The sequence below is a fragment of the Hyla sarda genome, chromosome 11, assembly GCF_029499605.1.
Source record: "Hyla sarda isolate aHylSar1 chromosome 11, aHylSar1.hap1, whole genome shotgun sequence".
In the NCBI taxonomy this organism is placed as follows: domain Eukaryota; kingdom Metazoa; phylum Chordata; class Amphibia; order Anura; family Hylidae; genus Hyla; species Hyla sarda.
Window position 1 is genome coordinate 23,518,784 of NC_079199.1, and position 22,866 is coordinate 23,541,649.

Below are 22,866 nucleotides of genomic sequence, written 5' to 3' on the forward strand. Positions count from 1 at the left end.
GTTTCAACATACAATGGACGTCCTGGAAAATTTTTTATATTGTGACTTGATGGACCACTGTATATGTCGGCATTCCATTTTTGACATGATGCCGACAGATCATACAACTAACGGGTGCACTTACATAGAGGACATTTTGAGCGAAATCTTTTTGTGATGTCCGTTTATGTGTTTTTGTGTTTTTATGTCTTGGGGTCTGTTCAGACACTGGTTTTTGAGTTTGGGCAGTTTCTGTGTAATTCTGAGCCAATTGCAACTCGGGTGTGTCTATTTAAACCCTAGCTTTGCTGCTTTCTGGTTGCTGGTGATTGATCTTCTCTGACCATTTTTTATTATGCAGCTTAGCTATTGTGATATGCTGTCCATGTCTGCTTAATCATGAACCTTGTATTTACATTGTGATATTTCTGAGTTTTTAACTATGGTTAATAGTCCTGTTTATTATAGATTTTAGTCTGTGTTACATTTGTCATTTTTTAGGACTATTTTATGTCCATTCTGCTTTAGCCTTCTACCTTAGTCTGTGTTCACACTGTGAGTCTTGTTTGTACAATATTTAGTGTACTGTGTATTATATTTATGTTTCTACTAGGCCAGTATTCTGAACACACAGTGGTGTATGCCCCCTTGGCTAGTAGTCTATTTGGCTTTAGTATTAATGTCCCTTCATGTATGGAGTAGGGAGTCTCGAGAGTTCATGATTTCTGATCTTTGGATTTTTTTTTTTAAATGCACTGATCATAGAGTACATGTTCACTGATTTAGTGTTTCCTCTGTGCTTTACCATTGGTCTATAGTGTCCTCTGTGCTTACTCACGGATCTGTGTCCACTAAACTTACTCTGTGTTAGTTATCTGAGTCCAGTCTGAACAGTGTTCTATGTTCCTGATTTAGTGCTTTACATTCAGTTCTTCTGTTCATCCCCTGCATTCTGGTTTCTGCTGTATACTTGTTCCATACCTAGTCTTGATCATTTATTCATGTCTGCCATTTATCTTGGTTCTGGTTTTTTAACTGTTTATTAGTACACTATGTTCTGCCCAGTTTGTGAGTTTATATTCTGTCTGGTATATCTGGTTGTTTGGTAGTTATCCCCTTGTGTTTCTGGCCTTTGTATATTATTTGTTTTTACGCCCATTGCACTTTAGCACAGGGAGGGACCAGCTCCAAGTTGTTGTTCCACCGTTTAGGGTGGATGGGCAAGTAGGCAGGGAGAGTTTTTCTAGGATCAGTTTAGGGCTCACCCTCCCTTCCAACCCCCGGTCATGACACTGTTTCAATGGGATTCTCCTGCACTACAGAATTTCAGTCATGTTCATTCTTTCAGCGGAATCCACCAGATAGAGTGAAATCTTTAATTCAGCTGGTGCCAGAAAGTTATACAGATTTGTAAATTACTTCTATTACAAAATCTTAATCCTTCCAGTACTTATCAGCTGCTGTATGCTCCGTAGGTAGTTGAGTTGTTCTTTAAAGTCTGACCATAGTGCTCTCTGCTGACACCTCTGACCGTTTCTGAAACTATCCATAACAAACCTCTCCTGCTCTGGACAGTTTCTCACATGCACAGAAGTGTCAGCAGAGAGCACTGTGGTCAGACTGAAAAGAACTACACACTTTCCTCTGTAGTATACAGCAGCTAAGTACTGTAAGGATTAACATTTGTGAATAGAAGTAATATACAAATCTTTCCAACTTTCTGGCACCAGTTGATTTGAAATACCTTTTTTTTTTTTCTTCCAACAGAGTTTAAGGTCCTTTAACCTTTCCTGGTAAGTTTTATCCTGCAATCCATGTACTAGCTTAGTAACTCTTGTGTATCTCTTCTGTAATATTTGCATTAGATCAACAGTGCCAAACCCTTTCATAGCATATACAATATAGCCATTCTCCTGCACATCTTGTGCTGGGCTCCATTCATCTTTCTGATCCAAACAGATGTGTAGGCAACAAAAAGATCACTCATATGAGGTGTAAAAGGAGCCGTAGGCTTTGTTCACAGCATGTGTTTGTTTTCAGGTTTTACATGTCCTGCTTTCCACCCAAGAAGGTCTATTTGAATGTTGTGTATACTGTATATACACTGCTCAAAAAATAAAGGGAACACTAAGATAACACATCCTAGATCTGAATGAATAAACTAATCGTATGAAATACTTTCGTCTTTACATAGTTGAATGCGCTGACAACAAAATCACACAAAAATTATCAATGGAAATCAAATTTATCAATCCATGGAGGTCTGGATATGGAGTCACTCAAAATCAAAGAGGAAAACCCCACTACAGGCTGATCCAACTTTATGTAATGTCCTTAATACAAGTCACAATGAGGCTCAGTAGTGTGTGTGGCCTCCACGTGCCCGTGTGACCTCCCTACAACGCCTGGGCATGCTCCTGATGAGGTGGCGGATGGTCTCCTGAGGGATGTCCTCCCAGACCTGGACTAAAGCATCCGCCAACTCCTGGACAGTCTGTGGTGCAACGTGGCATTGGTGGATGGAGCAAGACATGATGTCCCAGATGCGCTCACTCGGATTCAGGTCTGAGGAACGGGCGGGCCAGTCCATAGCATCAATGCCTTCTTCTTGCAGGAACTGCTGACACACTCCAGCCACATAATGTCTAGCATTGTCTTGCATTAGGAGGAACCCAAGGCCAACCGCACCAGCATATGGTCTCACAAGGGTCTGAGGATCTCATCTCGGTACCTAATGGCAGTCAGGCTACCTCTGGCAAGCACATGGAGGCTGTGCCGCCCCCCCCAAATAAATGCCATCCCACACCATTACTGACCCACCACCAAACTGGTCATGCTGGAGGATGTTGCAGGCAGCAGAACATTCTCCACAGTGTCTCCAGACTCTGTCACGTCTGTCATATGTGCTCAGTGTGAACCTGCTTTCATCTGTGAAGAGCACAGGGCGCCAGTGGTGAATTTGCCAATCTTGGTGTTCTCTGGCAAATGCCAAACATCCTGCACGGTGTTTGGGCTGTAAGAACAACCCCCACCTGTGGATGTTCGGCCCTCATACCACCCTCATGGAGTGGCCTGCTGGAGGTCCTTTTGCAGGGCTCTGGCAGTGCTCCTCCTGCTCCTCCTTGCACAAAGGCAGAGGTAGCAGTCCTGCTGCTGGGATGTTGGCCTACTCCACATCTCCTGATGTACTGGCCTGTCTCCTGGTAGCGCCTCCATGCTCTGGACACTACGCTGACAGACACAGCAAACCTTCTTGCCACAGCTCGCATTGATGTGCCATCCTGGATGAGCTGCACTACCTGAGCCACTTGTCTGGGTTGTAGACTCCGTCTCATGCTACCACTAGAGTGAAAGCACCGCCAGCATTCAAAAATGACCAAAACATCAGCCAGGAAGCTTAGGAACTGAGAAGTGGTCTGTGGTCACCACCTTCAGAACCACTCCTTTATTAGAGGTGTCTTGCTAATTGCCTATAATTTCCACCTGTTGTCTGTTCCATTTGCACAACAGCATGTGAAATTGATTGTCAATCAGTGTTCTTCCTGAGTGGACAGTGTGATTTCACAGAAGTGTCATTGACTTGGAGTTACATTGTGTTGTTTAAGTGTTCCCTTTATGTTTTTTGAGCAGTGTGATATAGTATTATAATTACTTAAGACCATTTTAAGAACAGAAGGGTGTTCCCTTTGAATTAGATGTAGATGGTGGTGTAAGGGCCCATTCACATGGCGAATTTCCAAGTGGAATTCCGATACAGCAGCCCCTGCACAGCGCAGACTGCAGAATTTCCGCCATGGAAATTCCAATTCTGGACTCTGCCGAAAGAATGTACATATTCCATATTCTTTCTTTAGGTGGAATGTGCTCGGAAATGCATTACCATCAATGAAGATGGCGCATGCCCGAGCAGAACTGACCGAAGCAGGAGAGGTTTGCTATGGGGTTTTGCTCCTGCCCTGGACAGTTCCTGACATGGACAGAGGTGTCAGCAGAGAGCACTGTGGTCAGACTGGAAAGAGCTACACAACTTCCTCTGTAGTATAGAGCAGCTGATACTGGTACTAAAAGGCTTAGGATTTTTAATAGAAGTAATTTACAATTCTAAAGAAAGTAATAGTGTTCAGCCAGCACTCACAGTCAAAACGTATCCCCTTTTGTTTTGATTCAACAAAAAATTCCAGCATGGGCAGCAGAAGAGCCAATCAGACGTGAATGTATTACATGCAGGACAGGAAAAGACCCCCATGTCTAATGCGTTTCAAGACCCTTAAAGGGGTATTTCGCCCCCAGACATCTTATCCCTTATCCAAAGGATAGGGGGTAAGATGTCTGACTGCAGGGGTCCAGCCGCTGGAACCCCCCACAATCTCTGGCCTGGCACCTCTGCATTCTGAACATTTCGGGACACGGTGGTGTTGACGTCACTCCCCGCCCCCTCCACTAAAGTCTATGGGAGGAGGCAATGACGGCTGTGCTCAAGCGTCAAGCCCCCTCCCAAAGACATTAACGGAGGGGGCGTGGTGTGATGTCACGACCACCGTGGCCCAAAGCAGGCATTCTGAACATAAGTGTTCAGAACGCCGGGGTGACGGGCCAGAGATTGTGGGGGTCCCATCGGCCGGACCCCTGCGGTCAGAAATCTCATTCCCCTTTCCTTTGGATAGGAGATGAGATGTCCAGGGGCAGAGTACCCCTTTAATCATAGCTATGATTTAATAAGAGTTTAATAGTATTATTTAGTCACTGCAGTGGTGATATGTCATGAGGTATATGGTATTTAAGGTATTTTATTTTTACTTTTGTGGCTAGCAGGCCACTGTATGTGTACTGTTGCTTTCTAGGTTATTGCAACGTTCAAGAAAAGTGCCTGGTGGACTAACCAAGATCTCTTCGTAACTATTTTGCGTAAGTTTATGTGCCCGGATTACAGCCATGATCTTCTACTACAGACTCTTCTGTACCAGAACTGTGAGCGGTACCCAAAACAACTTAGAGTAATATATTGTTCACAGTTTTGTAAGTGTATGCCACCACAAGTATTTTGTCAAGTTAACCCCCAGTGTCACCTTGTAATAAAGTGTACATAGAATGTTTACACAAAATGTCTACAGTGTCAAATGTTTTTATTCATGGCATTTGAATAGGAGGTGTTCCTAACCCTGTCAGGAGAAGCATACCCATTCACCACATCGCCATGCATATTAGGTATAGAGAATAAAATACCTATGTATCTAAAAGTTACCATTCTATAGCATATTAAGGTCCAGTCAATATAATTTCATGTACAGATAGTCAGCAATGCACATAGCATATTTTGTGTGCCTAAAATAGTCCAATATTTAGTCAGGGCTGTAGCTTTGATAGTCAATATACTCAGTCCACATCAGTCATCTAATGTCTATTGTTTACTGTCCACAGGGTTCTCTTGTGGCCAGAGAGTTCTCCTGAAAGGCGTAACTAGCACGTAAGGTGACAGAGCTATTGTGTACATATGTGATATTTTCATCTGTTGTCAGAAAAATGTATAACTGCTAGCCCAATGTTATGGGGAGAAGTAGCTTAAGCGAAGGGCCCCATTAGCACAGGCATCAGGGTAGAGAGCCTCAGGCAGCACGATCCAAAACCAATTATTTACCATCAAGCAGTTATGAGACCAAAACACCTCTCCATCATTTGGTTCAATTTATCCTGGTTAAATACCCCCAAAAGACTGAGCATGTATGGACGTTATACATAATGCTACATGGACTCTTCCCCAGTTTCATCAGCCCTGTGAAGGACATTGGTTCAAATGCCCCAAGAACTGTTTTTGTTGTCAAGGCCTCCAGCGGCCATTTTATATAATCCACCCTCCAGGACTGGGCGCCGAGGACGGCTGTTGTTAAGAGGGGAAGTTTGTGGTTGCCCAGTACAGGAGTTGCACCCCTGTACCCTTTCTGTCCTGTTTGGCGGACTCTACTGCAGTGTCCCCTGGGTCCACATACCTCTTAATAAGTGTTAAATATGCAATATTTTCTCTTGTTATGTGTTGGTTAATCTTTTGAGGCATGTGTGACTTCAAATATTGTTGCTAAGCCTGTGTAACCAGGGAAGGTGTCAGTGACCAGGTGACTTGTGGGTGACCTATGGGACCCCTCCAAAGTCTCCCCCATATAAACCAAGGGAGGAGCTAGCCAGTGCAGAGCAGTTTAGAGATTGCTGAGGAACAGTCAAGACCTGAGTGTGTCTGGTGTCCTGAAGAGACCCAAGGTCTAACCACGCAGCCACGCTTCCACCAACCAAGTGCCCCACAGGTGAATGTCAAAGCCTGGTAGGCTACACAAGGGGTGAAGTCTAGTCAGTCTTAGTCAAGTCAGTCAAGTCTGTCTAAATTCAGTGTGGGTCTGCATAATTCAGCCAAGTCTACTACAAGTCCCAGCGAGCCCGCAAGTCTCCTAAGTCACTGGTCATCTCCTTGGGCCTAACTGAGCTGTAAAGACTATTCCATCTGTCTGCCTCAGTAAAGCTGCTGTTGTTCCGTAACTTGGCATCAAAGTCATTGTTTTACTCAGCGCCTAGCCCAGGATTCAGCGGCCATACCTCGGGTGGTGCAGAGGTTAACCATACCCTGGCGTCACGAATACAAGGGGTTAATGCCATCTGCCCCTAGGGTAATAACATCTGCCCTCATCACACCCTCACCACATATAGATATTGCAATATACTATCCCCATTGTCTAGTGTTACTCTGGTTATTCATTTCAGCTGTCCTAGAAACACTGCAGAAGGTAAAATATCCCCAACATCTTGAGAGTATCCTAGTGGGATCTGCTGCAACTCATAAAGCTGATGCTGCAGTAACTGGATATGTTGTGAGGTCACTGGTTTTTCCTCTTGGACTCAGAAGTCTTTATCCAGATAACGTCCGTAATGTCAATCCCTGCCTGCAGCCATGGATGAGCAGAACCATCTTCACAACCCAAAAAGAAACTTTTTAGGCTATGATCAAACATATTTTTGTACCAAAATACAGCAATTTTATTTTCCAGTTATAGATTTCAGAGTAGAAAAAACTGTTGGTAATGAACATGTAATGTCCCACAATGGGTAAACACTGGGTAGTAAATCAGCACCAATGACTTAGAAATATAAATGTACAATGGTGACATATTTTAGTTTGTCTTCCCCAGGTTTGCTTAATTTAGGGTATGTTAACACGGGTGGGTTACCCATGTATTTCACACTGCAGGTTTGAGGTTCTAACTGTAGATTTTCTGCAGCAAAACACACTGACCTCAGTGGGGGTCTGCTGCGGATTTTCCACTGGGAAAAACTTGCATGTAAACTGCCCGTGTGAAGATATCCTTAGAGCTCACACACAGGTTACATCACGGCACCACCTACTGACCAAAACATATAGTAGTGTTTTTCCACAGGGAGTGGAGAAAATGTTAGGTTCCCTTTAAGGGCTGTTAGGAGATTTTGGGAGCAGTGAACACACAAATACACATAGCAAACAGGCTTTGAACGGCCCAGACAGACCAACAGCAGAGAAGATTGTTTGATCCGCTCTCAAGTACAAGCAGCTCTTACAGTTATCCTGTCCACCATCCAGACACAGGTGGCTCCTTCATTACACACAAATGTCTTTTCATTACACACCCCTGTCTCTTCATTGAACACCTGTCTCTTCATTGCACACCCCTGTCTCTTCATTACACACCCCTGTCTCTTCATTACACACTCCTGTCTCTTCATTACACACCCCTGCCTCTTCATTACACACCCCTGTCTCTTCATTACACACCCCTGCCTCTTCATTACACACCCCTGCCTCTTCATTACACACCCCTGCCTCTTCATTACTCACCCCTGCCTCTTCATTACACACCCCTGTCTCTTCATTACACACCCCTGTCTCTTCATTACACACCCCTGCCTCTTCATTACACACCCCTGCCTCTTCATTACACACCCCTGCCTCTTCATTACACACTCCTGTCTCTTCATTACACACCCCTGTCTCTTCATTACACTCCCCTGTCTCTTCATTACATTCCCCTGTCTCTTCATTACACTCCCCTGTCTCTTCATTACACACCCCTGTCTCTTCATTGAACACCCGTCTCTTCATTGCACACCCCTGTCTCTTCATTGCACACCCCTGTCTCTTCATTACACACTCCTGTCTCTTCATTACACACTCCTGTCTCTTCATTACACACCCCTGTCTCTTCATTACACACCCCTGTCTCTTCATTACACACCCCTGCCTCTTCATTACACACCCCTGCCTCTTCATTACTCACCCCTGCCTCTTCATTACACACCCCTGTCTCTTCATTACACACCCCTGTCTCTTCATTACACACTCCTGTCTCTTCATTACACACCCCTGCCTCTTCATTACACACCCCTGCCTCTTCATTACACACCCCTGCCTCTTCATTACACACCCCTGCCTCTTCATTACACACTCCTGTCTCTTCATTACACACCCCTGTCTCTTCATTACACACTCCTGTCTCTTCATTACACTCCCCTGCCTCTTCATTACATTCCCCTGTCTCTTCATTACATTCCCCTGTCTCTTCATTACATTCCCCTGTCTCTTCATTACACTCCCCTGTCTCTTCATTACACACCCCTGTCTCTTCATTGAACACCCGTCTCTTCATTGCACACCCCTGTCTCTTCATTACACACCCCTGTCTCTTCATTACACACCCCTGCCTCTTCATTACACACCCCTGTCTCTTCATTACACACCCCTGTCTCTTCATTACACACCCCTGCCTCTTCATTACACACCCCTGTCTCTTCATTACTCACCCCTGCCTCTTCATTACACACCCCTGTCTCTTCATTACACACCCCTGCCTCTTCATTACACACCCCTGCCTCTTCATTACACACCCCTGCCTCTTCATTACACACTCCTGTCTCTTCATTACACACTCCTGTCTCTTCATTACACACCCCTGTCTCTTCATTACACACCCCTGTCTCTTCATTACACACTCCTGTCTATTCATTACCCAACCCAGTCTCTTTATTACACACCACAATCTCTTCATTACACACCCCATCTCTTCCAACTAGTATTGATAAGGGCACCAGACATAACAAGGCTAGACAATTTACAAACAACTAGTCATAGAGGAAATACAGACCCTGATAACTATATCACATAAGGGAGACAATTAGTAAATATGGAAGCAAAAAGAGAAACACTCATCTATTATGTTTCCGTAATGCCGACTAATTCTGCAGCGCTGTACAGGGATTGTCATCATTCACATTAGTCTTTGTCACAATCTAATCTCCCTGTCTCAGACTCTAGGGCAAAGGGCTTCTTAGGAGGCAAACTAACCAACTAGTATATTTTTGGGTGTGGGGGAGAACCAGACTACCCAGAGGAAATGCATACCAACACAATAAAAACTATACTTTGGATAGGGGATAAGTTTTATTTCACTGGAGAACTCCTAATTGGGAGTCACTGATATCATTGTGTATTCTGTCTGACTGTCCCATCAGTACTGTAGTCACTTGTAAGTTTTGCAGGGATAGTGGGTGAAACTGTACTCTCCAGCTGTTGTAAAACTACAAGTATCATAATGCCTGAGGCTCTCCAGACATAATGGGAGTTGTAGTGTTGCAACACGAGGTGATCATTGGGGTCCAAGTAGTCAGACCCTTACCCCAAAAAATGGTCTGCTTAGTCTAAAATGCCCAGGCCTATGTTTGGACCGAGTCCGAGCCTTGAGTCAGCAGAGGCAAAACTTTCAAGGGGTTATTCGAACATCAAAAGTTAGGGGATAACTAGCTAATTTGTGGGGGGTCCAACCGCTGGAAGACACACCGAACCCAAGAATATAGGTCAGTTAGCCAATGAACCTTTATTTTTTATGGACCTTCTGAACTTGTGTGAGCACTGAAGTTGGCAATGCTCAGAAACCCCTTGGGAATGAATGAATGCTGCCCTAGGCACTCTGACTGCATACACCCCAGCAGAGTAATTCTGCAAGAGTCAGAATTTGTCATGTAAATCTGTTGTGGTTTCCCGGTAACATATTGCATACCGTACCTTGTATGGTGGTCCCCAAAGTCAGAGTTACTACATTCAGGTAGGGTTCCCCAGGTGGGACAGCCCCTAGTTGCCTCCTCCTTTGCTAATTTCATGATGCTATTATGTATATATTTAATAATGTGTATATTTAATATAGTGTATATTAGTCTACTTACCTTGTTAGCGTCGCAGGACCTTCGGTCATGTGACCATGTTAATTCCTCTATGGTATGTTGGAGGACCTTTGGAGGTCCTTGGGTCACATGTTTACCCATAACTCTCTGTACAGAAGATTGACAGTTGTATGGACCAGTGAGCTTAAGTCCAGCCCCTGCCCATATAAGGGAGCTGTAGCCAATTATCGCTCTCTTGGGTTGCTGCTCTCGTGGATGCCGGACTAGCAAGACGGATCTGCGCAACTTTCAAAGACACGCTAGGCCAGAAAACCTACCGGCCTCAGCCTAAACTAAACCGTGAGTTAAAATATCAATTCCCGCTAAAGCTTGCGTGATTACTGGACCGAATCTAATCCCCTAAATCCAGTGGATCAGCGCAACAATTACCTTCCTAAGCTCAATAGACTCACGAGGTCCCAACCACTTGTCAAGCTCTAATAGACTCTGTTGTATGAACTGTTCCGGTTCATTATTGCCTAAAATCTTCAGTAAAAGTTCCGACAAGTTTCTGCAAATCTCCGGTTGTGGACAATCAGTTATTTACTATCTCCCTATCGCTCTTGGGAAGGGTGGCGGTAGGACAAGTATACGGAGAATAGCCCTCACCCTGGCATCACGAATAGAAAGGGTTAAGCAAGCACCCTTAGTAACCGCACAGCTGCACTCCCATATACCCTACTCCCCCAGACTATCACACCCCACATTACAGAATTTAGTGCAGATCCACCGTGGATCTTACAGTTACATGGTGAAATCAATCATAAATCCACCATATAATGAGTGGCTGTAAATCTGCAGGTAAATTTAGCAGCTGTTCTGACCCATGTGGATTTAACCATAGGGAGGAATTGATTTTTATTTTCTCCAGGCCACAGCATGGCGGCAGCAGATACATCATAAGTATTTATATATTTTTTTACTCACTTAAAGAATTAGCCTCCCTTTGCTTGGGCGGCAGAATACATTTTTTTTAACTTCCTGGGCCATCTTGTAGCCCGAGCTTCATGTGATCAGATGGATTCCCCGAGGTCCCATGCAAGTCTCTGGAACCTCCAGTGTCTGACTTTTGGCAACCCCTCTGATCACGTGAGTCTTGAAGAAATTCTCGGGCTACCTACGAGATTGTATCCTGCTGCCCAAGTAAAAGGGACTAATGCTGTAAGTGTTGCCCCCAGCAACAATGCTACCCTAGGCACAGGCCCTGTGTGCCTAATGGCAAATACAGCCCTGCTTCTCTGTAACATAGAGACAACCCTTCAGGCAATAAGGCCACAGTGCGACTGTTTCCCTTGCACCCCATATAACTATGCTATCCCAGAGTGTCATGCAGAGTCCATCCTCTGTGTATGCTGGGAGTTGTAGTTTTGCTGGAGGGAAACTAGTTGGGAAACACTATTCTACGTACATGAGCATTGATCTTGTAGATCAGTGGTCCTCAACCTGCGGACCTCCAGATGTTGCAAAACTACAACTCCCAGCATGCCCGGACAGCCGTTGGCTGTCCGGGCATGCTGGGAGTTGTAGTTTTGCAACATCTGGACGTCTGCAGGTTGAAGACCACTGTTGTAGATTGTCGCTGAATTACACTGTGGTGCCTTGGGGGGGGGGGTGTATATGGCAGTTGGGGTGTTACTGTGAGGTATATGACGGTTCTAATTAACTCTTGTCAGTCGTGACGCCAGGGTGAGGGTTAAATGCTGTATGGCTTGGCCTATCGCCACCCTTCCCAAGAGCAATAGGTAGATGCAGAATAAAGTATTGTCCACAACCAGAACTTTGCTGAAAACTTGCGTAAACTTTACTGAAGATTTTCTGTAACATGCGAATACAGGAACAGTCCTTACAACAAAGTCTATATACAGCTTAGCTGAGATTGACGTATGGTTGGGACGTTCGTAAGTTCTTTAGTTTAGTAGGATTTAGTATGCGCAGATCCGCTGGATTTAGGGGTATGTTTAGGTCCAGAGGTCTCGCGAGCATAAGTGGGGAAGTTGTAAGAACTCACTGTTTAGCTTCAGGTCGAGGCCGGCAGGCTGTGGAGGTCTTTCCTTATGAACTGTCAGCAACCCAAGAGCAGAAGAGATGCTGCTTGCTTGGCAGCGCAGGAACAAGAGAGCGTCTATTGGCTGCAGCTCCCTTATATGGGCAGGGGCTGGCCGTTTTTGGATTGGTCCACACCATCTGTCAATCAGCTTTACAAGGCATTGTGAGTATTACATCACCTATGAACCTCCAAAGGTCCTTTTACCTACCATAGAGACTAAATCACAGTCACATGATCCGCAGGTCCTGCGACGCTACGCAAGGTAAGTATACTCTTTCTATACAGTATTTACATATAATTTACTAGAATATAAACTATTTGAGGGGTGACTAGGGGATGACTAGAGAAGCGGACCCCACAGTTCCTAGGAACTCTGACTTTGGGGACCCCTAACCAAGGTATGGTATGCAATACGGTACCGGGACACCACATCACAGCCTATTGCCAGGTGAGGAGGGCCGTAAGAATGACCACTATATTGTTTGCGCTCACTCTTTGCCGCAATTATTTGGCACCATACATTCCCTATAACAAGGGGAGAACAGGCAGCCAACAGCTAATCATTTTTTGACAGATCAAAATGACGCAATCTGCCATTTATCAGCCGATCACTGGCCCTATTACACAGAGCGAGATCAGCCTATCCTGCTTATAAAGGCCCCATGTACTAGGGATTCGAGTAGAACTGTGTCTGGAATACTAAAATGTTTCTACCACTAGTTGATATTTTACAAAGAGCTGGTTTCCAGTAAGGGAGACCATTAAGTCCATTACAAAGACCACCTAAAACGTTATGGGGGTGGTCTTCTTAAAGAAAACAGAGTGATGTAAAGAGAGACTGGAGGATGGCGCCTCATGTGTTACCCAAGTAACTCTAGATCCCTGTGTGGGGTTTGAGCACAACAAAAATGCCCTTCTAAAGATGACGTATTTCGTAGGCAATCTCCCCCTTCCTTAGACCAGTATACAGTGGACAGGTAACAGGGTATAAATTAATACAAAAAAAGGGGAACTAAGAGCAGTGAGAGGGGCCCATGAGTAAGTTACATAAAAAAAAACTCATAGGTGCCCATTTTGTATCTATTTATCTCCTGTTGTTTCCTGTCCACTGTATACTGATCTGAGGAAGGGGAAGATTGCTCCCGAAACACATCATCTCCGCATTTGTTGTTTTTATTGTACCAACTTTTCTATCTGTCTATACCCTGATGTTACCTGTCCACTGCATACTGATCTGAGAAAGGGAGAGATTGCCCCTGAAATCCGTTATCCCCATGTTTTTTGTTTTATTGTGCCCATTTTTGTATATATTTATACCCCGTTGTTACCTGTCCTCTGTATACTGATCTGAGAAAGGGAGAGATTGCTCGTTTGTATTTTTATTTTGCCCATCTTTGTATCAATTTATACCCTGTTACCTGTCCTCTGTATACTGATCTGAGGAAGGGAGCAATTGCCTCTGAAACATGTCATCCCCCACATTTGTTGTCTTCATTGTGGTCATTTTTATATCTATTTATACCTGTCCACTGTATAATGATCAGAAGAAGGGGGAAATTGCCCCCCGAAACGTGTCATTCCCATGTTTATTTGTTTTGTTTTTATTCAATAATAAATTCCTGATCTGGGTCATGCTCACAATATAGATACTAGCAGTGTCTGATTGAGTGGGTCATTATTTCTCCATCTCTTCTTAAATATAATGACTACTATGTATAATATGGGGTGAACTGAAATTGTGTCACACAAAATCTGTTCTGCATTAGAGGTGGTCTTCTCAAAGCGGTGGCATTTTGGAGAGATTTCACTATTTTTTAAAACTTCTGGCAAGCGATGGACACTTCATAATTTCAAATTGAAGAAATAAATTGAAGAAACACTTTATGCTACCCTTAGAAGTAGTATACAATTTCGGTCACATATTTCATTGGCCGCTTAATGTTATCACAGAATATGAAATATCGTCTGTCTAAAGCCCCTGTAGAGCAGTGTTTCCCAACCAGTGTGGCCCCAGCTGTTGCAAAACTACAACTCCCAGCATGCACTAAGGCAGTGTTTCCCAACCAGGGTGCCTCCAGCTGTTGCAAAACTACCACTCCCAGCATGCACTAAGGCTGTGTTTCCCAACCAGGGTCCCTCCAGCTGTTGCAAAACTACAACTCCCAGCATGCACTAAGTCAGTGTTTCCCAACCAGGGTGCCTCCAGCTGTTGCAAAACTACAACTCCCAGCATGCACTAAGGCAGTGTTTCCCAACCGGGGTGCCTCCAGCTGTTGCAAAACTACCACTCCCAGCATGCACTAAGGCAGTGTTTCCCAACCGGGGTGCCTTCAGCTGTTGCAAAACTACCACTCCCAGCATGCACTATGGATGTGTTTCCCAACCAGGGTGCCTCCAGCTGTTGCAATACTACCACTCCCAGCATGCACTAAGGCAGTGTTTCCCAACCGGGGTGCCTTCAGCTGTTGCAAAACTACCACTCCCAGCATGCACTAAGGATGTGTTTCCCAACCAGGGTGCCTCCAGCTGTTGCAAAACTACAACTCCCAGCATGCACTAAGGCAGTGTTTCCCAACCGGGGTGCCTCCAGCTGTTGCAAAACTACCACTCCCAGCATGCACTAAGGCAGTGTTTCCCAACCAGGGTGCCTCAAGCTGTTGCAAAACTACCACTCCCAGCATGCACTAAGGCAGTGTTTCCCAACCAGGGTGCCTCCAGCTGTTGCAAAACTACCACTCCCAGCATGCACTAAGGCAGTGTTTCCCAACCAGGGTGCCTCCAGCTGTTGCAAAACTACAACTCCCAGCATGCCCGGACAGCCGAAGGCTGTCCGGGCATGCTGGGAGTTGTAGTTTTGCAACAGCTGGAGGCACCCTGGTTGGGAAACACTGCTTTAGAGCCTCATATCTCAATACTCCCACGTTCCCCTACATCCAATCCCATTTTACTCTTGCGGCCCCTCATTTCCGCCCGTCCCAAGCAGAAAACCTGCACACACTTATATATAGCGGATAGTTTTCTGGCCTCGGGCGGTGCAGAAAAATCTGGCAACAATTATGGTCCCCCGAGGTCACTGAACTATATCCTGCTGCCTCTCCTCTCAGAAGGGGTAACCAAAACTATGCAGGTGGGGGGTCCACATTATCTCTTTCATAATGATTTTTCAACAGTTCCATAACCAATATGTTATATAGTTCTACAAGGATGTTAAGTACTTCCACAGGAAGCACCGTGTTTAATAGACAGGGGGTGGACGTGTATAAAAACCATCGGGGTCTTTTCTCAGAAGTAAACCTGATCCTAAAAATGATGCAGGCAACTTGCACCAAAGTTATCAACCATCTGGTGTGCACTTTCTCATAGTTGACAGGTTTTATTTGGGGAGGGGTCAATTTATTGCAATTGTGGTGTCCCGGTACCGTATCGTATCCGGTACTTGCGTATGTGGGTCCCCTTAGCCAGAGTCCCTAGGACGTCGGGTTCCCCATTGTCTAGTTCACCCCTGGTCACCTCTCATCCAGATAGTTATTGAGCAAATAGTCTATTTAGGAAACATGTAAATATGATATCAATGTCTATAAATAGTTAATTACCTGTCTATAGCGTAGCAGGACCTGCGGGTCACGTGGGGAGGTGAACTCTATGGTATTTCTGCTTAAGGACCTTTGGAGGTCCCTGTGACGTATGCTACCCATCACACTGTGTAACAGTGAATGACGGATGTTCGGACCAATCTGATTCACCCCGCCCCTGCCCATATAAGGGAGCGGCGGCCATTGTTCTCTCTCTTGTTCCCGGGCTGTCAAACGAGCAGGATCTGCGCAGCTGTCTATCGCAGTGAGTTAGGCCCGAGCCTTGCGGCAACGGCTGATATATTCAGGATCGCGAGTGTATCAATCCCTAAGCACTCTGCAGGATCACCGGACCTTATCTATCCCCTAAATCCGGACGGATCTGTAAATAATTATCCTAAATTCAGAGACTTTAATTTCATTCAAGGTCCGCAACAATTGTCAGTCATTGAGATATATAGAGACTGTTTGCCTGAGACTGTTATTGTTCATTGGATGTACCGCAAGCATCTAAGTAAAGTTCTTCAAGCTAAAGTTCAACTACTCTGTGGATCTTCCGTCATTTTATTACATGCACCTATCGTTACTGGGAAGGGCGGCGATAGGCCGGAGAATTACCTCAGCATACTAGCCCTCAGCCTGGCGTCACGAACTATAGGGTTAACATTAACCCCTCATTTACCGAAACAATACCCCACTACCAATACCCCCCAAGGGCTACCACACAATTATGTGTAATGTCCCAGTACAGGACATGGTCCTGCACTACACTTAGGCCCTGTCAGGTTGAGTCCCTCAGTGATCTGGGGGCTCTCCTGCAGTGTCTCCCCTGCTGTTATTATAAGTGTCCTTTATTGTCATAGGATTCTAGTCAGTGTATTAATGTATAGCTAGTCTAAAGGACCTGTGAGATGTCTGATGGACCTGTGGAATGTCACATGTTAGGTTATGTTGTCACATGATTTTACCCAGAAAGCACCAGCTTAACCTATGACCCGCAGCTTGACCAATGGGCTTTAGTCCAGCCCCCCACTATATAAAGGGGTGGCCATTACAATTCTCTCTCTTGTTCTTATCCTCTTGCTACTGAGACCAGCAACCACCAAAGATCTCAGTGCCAGTGACCAGCATCTGGAAGGCCGCAAAGCTACAGTCATTCCATTAAGTCAAAAGTCTATGTCTGCTGTCACTACAAATAGTCAAGTCCTGCACATAGTCAAGCCTCAAGATAATTATATAAAATCTATTACAAATCTAATCGGTCCCAGCAAGCTGCAAGGTCCTTCTGGGTTCTTGGCCACCTCTCTGGGATTCTGGCCTAGCTGTGAAGAGAATTCCATCTGTCTTAACTCAGTAAAGCCTCCATTAAAGGGGTTATCCAGGAAAAAACTTTTTTTTATATATATATATCAACTGGCTTAGAAAGTTAAACAGATTTGTAAATTACATCTATTAAAAAATCTTAATCCTTTCAGTACTTATGAGCTGCTGAGGTTGAGTTGTGCTCTCTGATGACACATGTCTCGGGAACCGCCCAGTTTAGAAGCAAATCCCCATAGCAAAGCTCTTCTACTCTGTGCAGTTCCTGAGACAAGCAGAGATGTCAGCAGAGAGCACTGTTGCCAGACAGAAAACAACAACTCAACTTCAGCAGCTGATAATTATTGAAAGGATTAAGATGTTTTAATAGACGTTTTTACAAATCTGTTTAACTTTCTGGAGCCAGTTGACATAAAAAAAAAAAAGTTTTTTCCTGGAATACCCCTTTAAACCATAACTGGTTGTGGACTCTCCTTTCACTGCCTAGCTATTGGAATAGCGGAGATACCGTTCGTGTGGTTTCGGTACCCAAAAAGCACTCTGGCGTCACGAACATTAGAGGTTAACAACATCTTGTCCCAGGGGTTAATACCATCTGGCCCCACCACCTACACTGCTACACCCCCTGGTCCCGCCATACACCGTGGGTCACCACATATACTAGAAAAAATATTTACAGCATTTGCATGACATTTCAAGAATTGGACTGGACCTACAACTGTTGCAAAACTACAACTGCCAGCATGCCCGGACAGTAGGTTAGACCAGCCATGCACTAGCAAAAGTCGTAAATGCAACGGTTCCAATTATTTTGCAGCATTTGTATGACATTTCAAGGATTAAACTGGTACAGAGGTCTCCAAACTGTGGACCTCCAGCAGTTGCAAAACTACATCTCCCAGCATGCCCGGACTGCAGTTGACAGTTCAGACCAGCCATGCACTAACAAAAGTCGTAAATGCTAAATTTTTTATTATTTTGCAGCATTTGCATGGATTTCAAGGATTGGGCTAGTACAGAGATCTCCAAACTGTGGACCTCCAGCTGTTTCAAAATTACAACTCCCAGCATGCCCAGACTGCCGTTGACAGGTCAGACCAGCCATGAACTAGCAAAAGTCGTAAATGCAACACTTGCAATGACTTTGCCGCATTTGCATGACATTTCAAGCTTTGGACTAGTACAGAGGTCTCCAAACTGTGGATCTCCAGCTGTTGCTAAACTACAACTCTCAGCATGTACGGGCATGTTTGTAGTTGTGGTTTTGCAACTGCTGGAGGTCCACAATTTGGAGACTACTGGACCAGTATGTGCATCTAATTTTGATAATTTTTCATCATCCATACTGACAATAGACACTTCCTAAACGTTCTCCAAGGCTCTTTCTAAAACGTATATTCTTATAAAAAGAAATAGTTAAAAGATTATAACATTCTAATGAGGATAGGACCTGGAATAATTGCCACCCCCCCCCCCCCCCCCCCAGTCTGCAAAATGTTTACAATTTTTAACGCTATCCTTTCCAGAGCCTACAAACGTAGCAGCATCCCCATGGTCACAGCAGGCACTCCTCGCAGCAATGAAAGGGTTAAACCAAGTAGAGCGTAGGGATGCTAAACACATCTGGAAAATAACAGAGAACCACATGGGAGAAATCCTATTCTTTTACATTCATCTATGTTAAAAAAAAAAAAAAAAAAAGCTGATTTTTTTTTATTTATTTTCTTACCACCCTGGCATAGCAGAGGGGGGAGGGGCAGCCATGGAAAATCAATATTCTGCGAAAGCCAAAAAAATCAGCCTGGCCTTTCAGACAGCTAAACGGGGAACGCCCTGAAGTCCTCTGGACTACAAGGACCATAATGCAATGCAAAAGCAGGCATGACAAGGCCTGATGTTATGGTTAAAAAAAACAAGAATGATCCATCAGCCGATGCAGGATGATAGTGATATATCCAAAATGAAGACGCAATGAATAATAATGTATAATACATAAAAAAAGGATAATAAAGTCCCATCAGCGAGAATGCAGCCAGAATGCAGACTATACAGAAGAATATATTTTATTATTGGCAATAGAATTGCAGCAAGTTTCCTCCCATGTTATGACAATATAACCATGCAGAGATAATAATCAAAAAATATATAATAATAAAATATAATAATAAAATATAATAAAATATATATAAAATATAAATAATATAAAATAAATCTATACTGCGGTGTTCAAGCGTAATAATATATAAGTCTATACTGTGTTATTGTTGTCCGGGCATGCTGGGAGTTATAGTTTTGCAACAGCTGAAGGCACCCTGGTTGGGAAACACTGGTATGCGAAGGATACAAATACTGTATGCATATAAATATCACCTATGTTAAAATATATGTCTGTACTGCAGTGTTCCCCCAACCAGTGTGCCTCCAGCTGTTGAAAAACTACAACTCCCAGCATGCCCGGACAGCCAAAGGCTGTCCGGGCACGCTGGGAGTTGTAGTTTTGCAACAGCTGGAGGCACTCTAGTAGGGAAACACTAATATATACTGGTATGTATGAGATAAAAATACTGTATACATTCTGTAGCGTATAAATATCACCTACATTAAAATATGTCTGTACTGCAGTGTTCCCCCAACCAGTGTGCCTTCAGCTGTTGCAAAACTGCAACTCCCAGCATGCCCGGACAGCCTTTGGCTGTCCGGGCACGCTGGGAGTTGTAGTTTTGCAACAGCTGGAGGCATTCTGGTAGGGAAACACTGCTATACTGGTATATAAGAGATAAAATACTGTATACATTCTGTAGCGTATAAATATCACCTACATTAAAATATGTCTGTACTGCAGTGTTCCCCCAACCAGTGTGCCTTCAGCTGTTGCAAAACTACAACTCCCAGCATGCCCGGACAGCCTTTGGCTGTCCGGGCATGCTGGGAGTTGTAGTTTTGCAACAGCTGGAGGCATTCTTGTAGGGAAACACTGCTATACTGGTATATATGAGATAAAAATGCTGTATACATTCTGTAGCATATAAATATCACCTACATTAAAATATGTCTGTACTGCAGTGTTCCCCCAACCACTGTGCCTCCAGCTGTTGAAAAACTACAACTCCCAGCATGCCCGGACAGCCTTTGGCTGTCCGGGCACGCTGGGAGTTGTAGTTTTGCAACAGCTGGAGGCATTCTGGTAGGGAAACACTGCTATACTGGTATATATGAGATAAAAATACTGTATACATTCTGTAGCGTATAAATATCACCTACATTAAAATATGTCTGTACTGCAGTGTTCCCCCAACCACTGTGCCTCCAGCTGTTGAAAAACTACAACTCCCAGCATGCCCGGACAGCCTTTGGCTGTCCGGGCACGCTGGGAGTTGTAGTTTTGCAACAGCTGGAGGCATTCTGGTAGGGAAACACTGCTATACTGGTATATAAGAGATAAAATTGCTGTATATATTCTGTAGCGTATAAATATCACCTACGTTAAAATATATGTCTGTACTGCAGTGTTCCCCAACCAGTGTGCCTCCAGCTGTTGCAAAACTACAACTCCCAGCATGCTAGGAGTTGTAGTTTTGCAACAGCTGGAGGCATTCTGGTAGGGAAACACTGCTATACTGGTATATAAGAGATAAAAATACCGTATACATGCTGCAGCGTATCAATATTACCTACATTAAAACGTAACAGTAAATATTTATACCGTTACACAAAAGATAAAAATACTGTATACATTCTATAGTACCTGCGTACAAACATAACAGTAAATATTTATACCGTTATACAAAGGATAAAAATACTGTATACATTCTATAGTACCTGCGTACAAACATAACAGTAAATATTTATACCGTTATACAAAGGATAAAAATACTGTATACATTCTATAGTACCTGCGTACAAACATAACAGTAAATATTTATACCGTTATACAAAGGATAAAAATACTGTATACATTCTATAGTACCTGCGTACAAACATAACAGTAAATATTTACAAGAGACATTGTTTGTATGTTGATATTGTTGCAGGTGTATCACCCCGCATGTGTATGTGTACGTAGAGATGCACATGTATAGCACTTTTATTGGCGGTTTTATAGGTGTATATATAGAAGCACATGTCATGTAGGTAAATACGTGTCTGTGTTTCCATTGTGAGGCCTTTGTCTGGTAGTCTGCCTATGGAGGCCTAGTGAATCCGCTCCATCCCTCCCTTCCTCTATTCCCCAGGCTATAAGGGTGGGTACCACTTGTCTGGCAGCCCCCCCAGCAGATACAGGGAGTATTATCCGCCATCCTCAGGAAGGCTTAGTGGAGGGTCTGGGGGTGCACTCACCTCCTTCAGGACTGCGGTGGTCCCTGTGTTTGAGGCTCTGGGGCGGAGAGGCTGGTGCTGTGACCTGCTGGATGATGATGATGATGATGCTGTGACATCAACTCAGATGATGCTGCTCATTAGGGCTGCAGTTGCCTTAGTAACCTAGGATGTGATACAAGAGGGTGGGAGGACGGATACCGGAGGATGGATATCACTAGGATGATGGGAAGTACCCTCACCATTAACCCTATCCTGGGAGGGAAAGAGCCTATGAGAAAGCAATACAGGGAGACACACCTATGTATACTGGGAGACACCCCTATATATACTGGGAGACACCCCTATATATACTGGGAGACACACCTATATATACTGGGAGACACACCTATATATACTGGGAGACACCTCTATGTATACTGGGAGACACCCCTATATTTCACACCTATATACGGAAAAACAGCGCATCCCCCGGATAACCTGGGATTCACCTGTGCAGATTGTTTATTGTCTGCCAGTGTCACAAACTATAACATTGGATGATAGATAAATAAATAGATAGATAGATATGAGATAGATAGATATGAGAAAGATAGATAGATAAATGGACATGAAATAGATAGATAGATATGAAATAGATAGATAGACATATAGATAGATAGATATGAGATAGATAGATAGACAAATATGAGATAGATAGATAGACAGATAGATATGAGATAGATAAATATATAGATAGATATGAGATAGATGGATAAATGGACATGAAATAGATAGATAGATATGAAATAGATAGATAGACATATTGATAGATATGAGATAGATAGAAGATAGATAGATATGAGATAGAGATAGATATGAGATAGATAGATAGATAGATAGATAGATATGTGATAGATAGATAGATAGATAGATATGAAATAGATAGATATGAGATAGATGTGAGATAGATATAAGAGATAGATAGATAGATAGATAATTTTAGATAGATATGAAATAGATAGATATGAGATAGATAGATAGATATGGGATAGATAGATATGAGATAGATAGATATGAGATAAATAGATATGAGATAGATAGATATGAGACAGACAGATAGATAGATAATAAGTAATAGAGAGATATAATAAATGATAATAAAAGACAGACAGATAGACAGACACTGGGACACATACCTATTTTAGGAAAATAAAATTTGATTTCATGCATTCAATTATAATAACACATCTAATAACATAACAATATTAAAATATTTATAGAGTGCTGCTAATCAATAGGGTCCTTTGAAGTCCCCACTAAGGATGACATGTCACCAAGACAGTCCACAATATGTCCCTGCAGTCAGTGTGTGGGTCGGTTCTGGAGAACCACATAGGAAAACAAATGAGAGCCTGAAGTATTGAA

At 43.7% G+C, this 22,866-nt stretch overlaps 1 protein-coding gene across 5 annotated transcripts in view; it reads right to left on the minus strand.

The window, feature by feature from the left end:
• AKAP6 (A-kinase anchoring protein 6) overlaps positions 1–21,629 on the minus strand; it is a 234,271-nt gene extending 212,642 nt beyond the window's left edge. For 3 of the 5 annotated variants that reach the window (XM_056547013.1, XM_056547014.1, XM_056547006.1), the window contains exon 1: positions 21,481–21,629. The gene's annotated coding sequence lies outside the window, so the exon portion shown is untranslated. Of the gene's footprint in view, positions 1–15,843; positions 16,205–18,644; positions 18,766–21,480 lie in introns of all 5 variants that reach the window. The other 2 variants (XM_056547008.1, XM_056547010.1) reach the window with 2 other exon arrangements.
• Between the last annotated feature and the right edge of the window lie 1,237 nt (positions 21,630–22,866).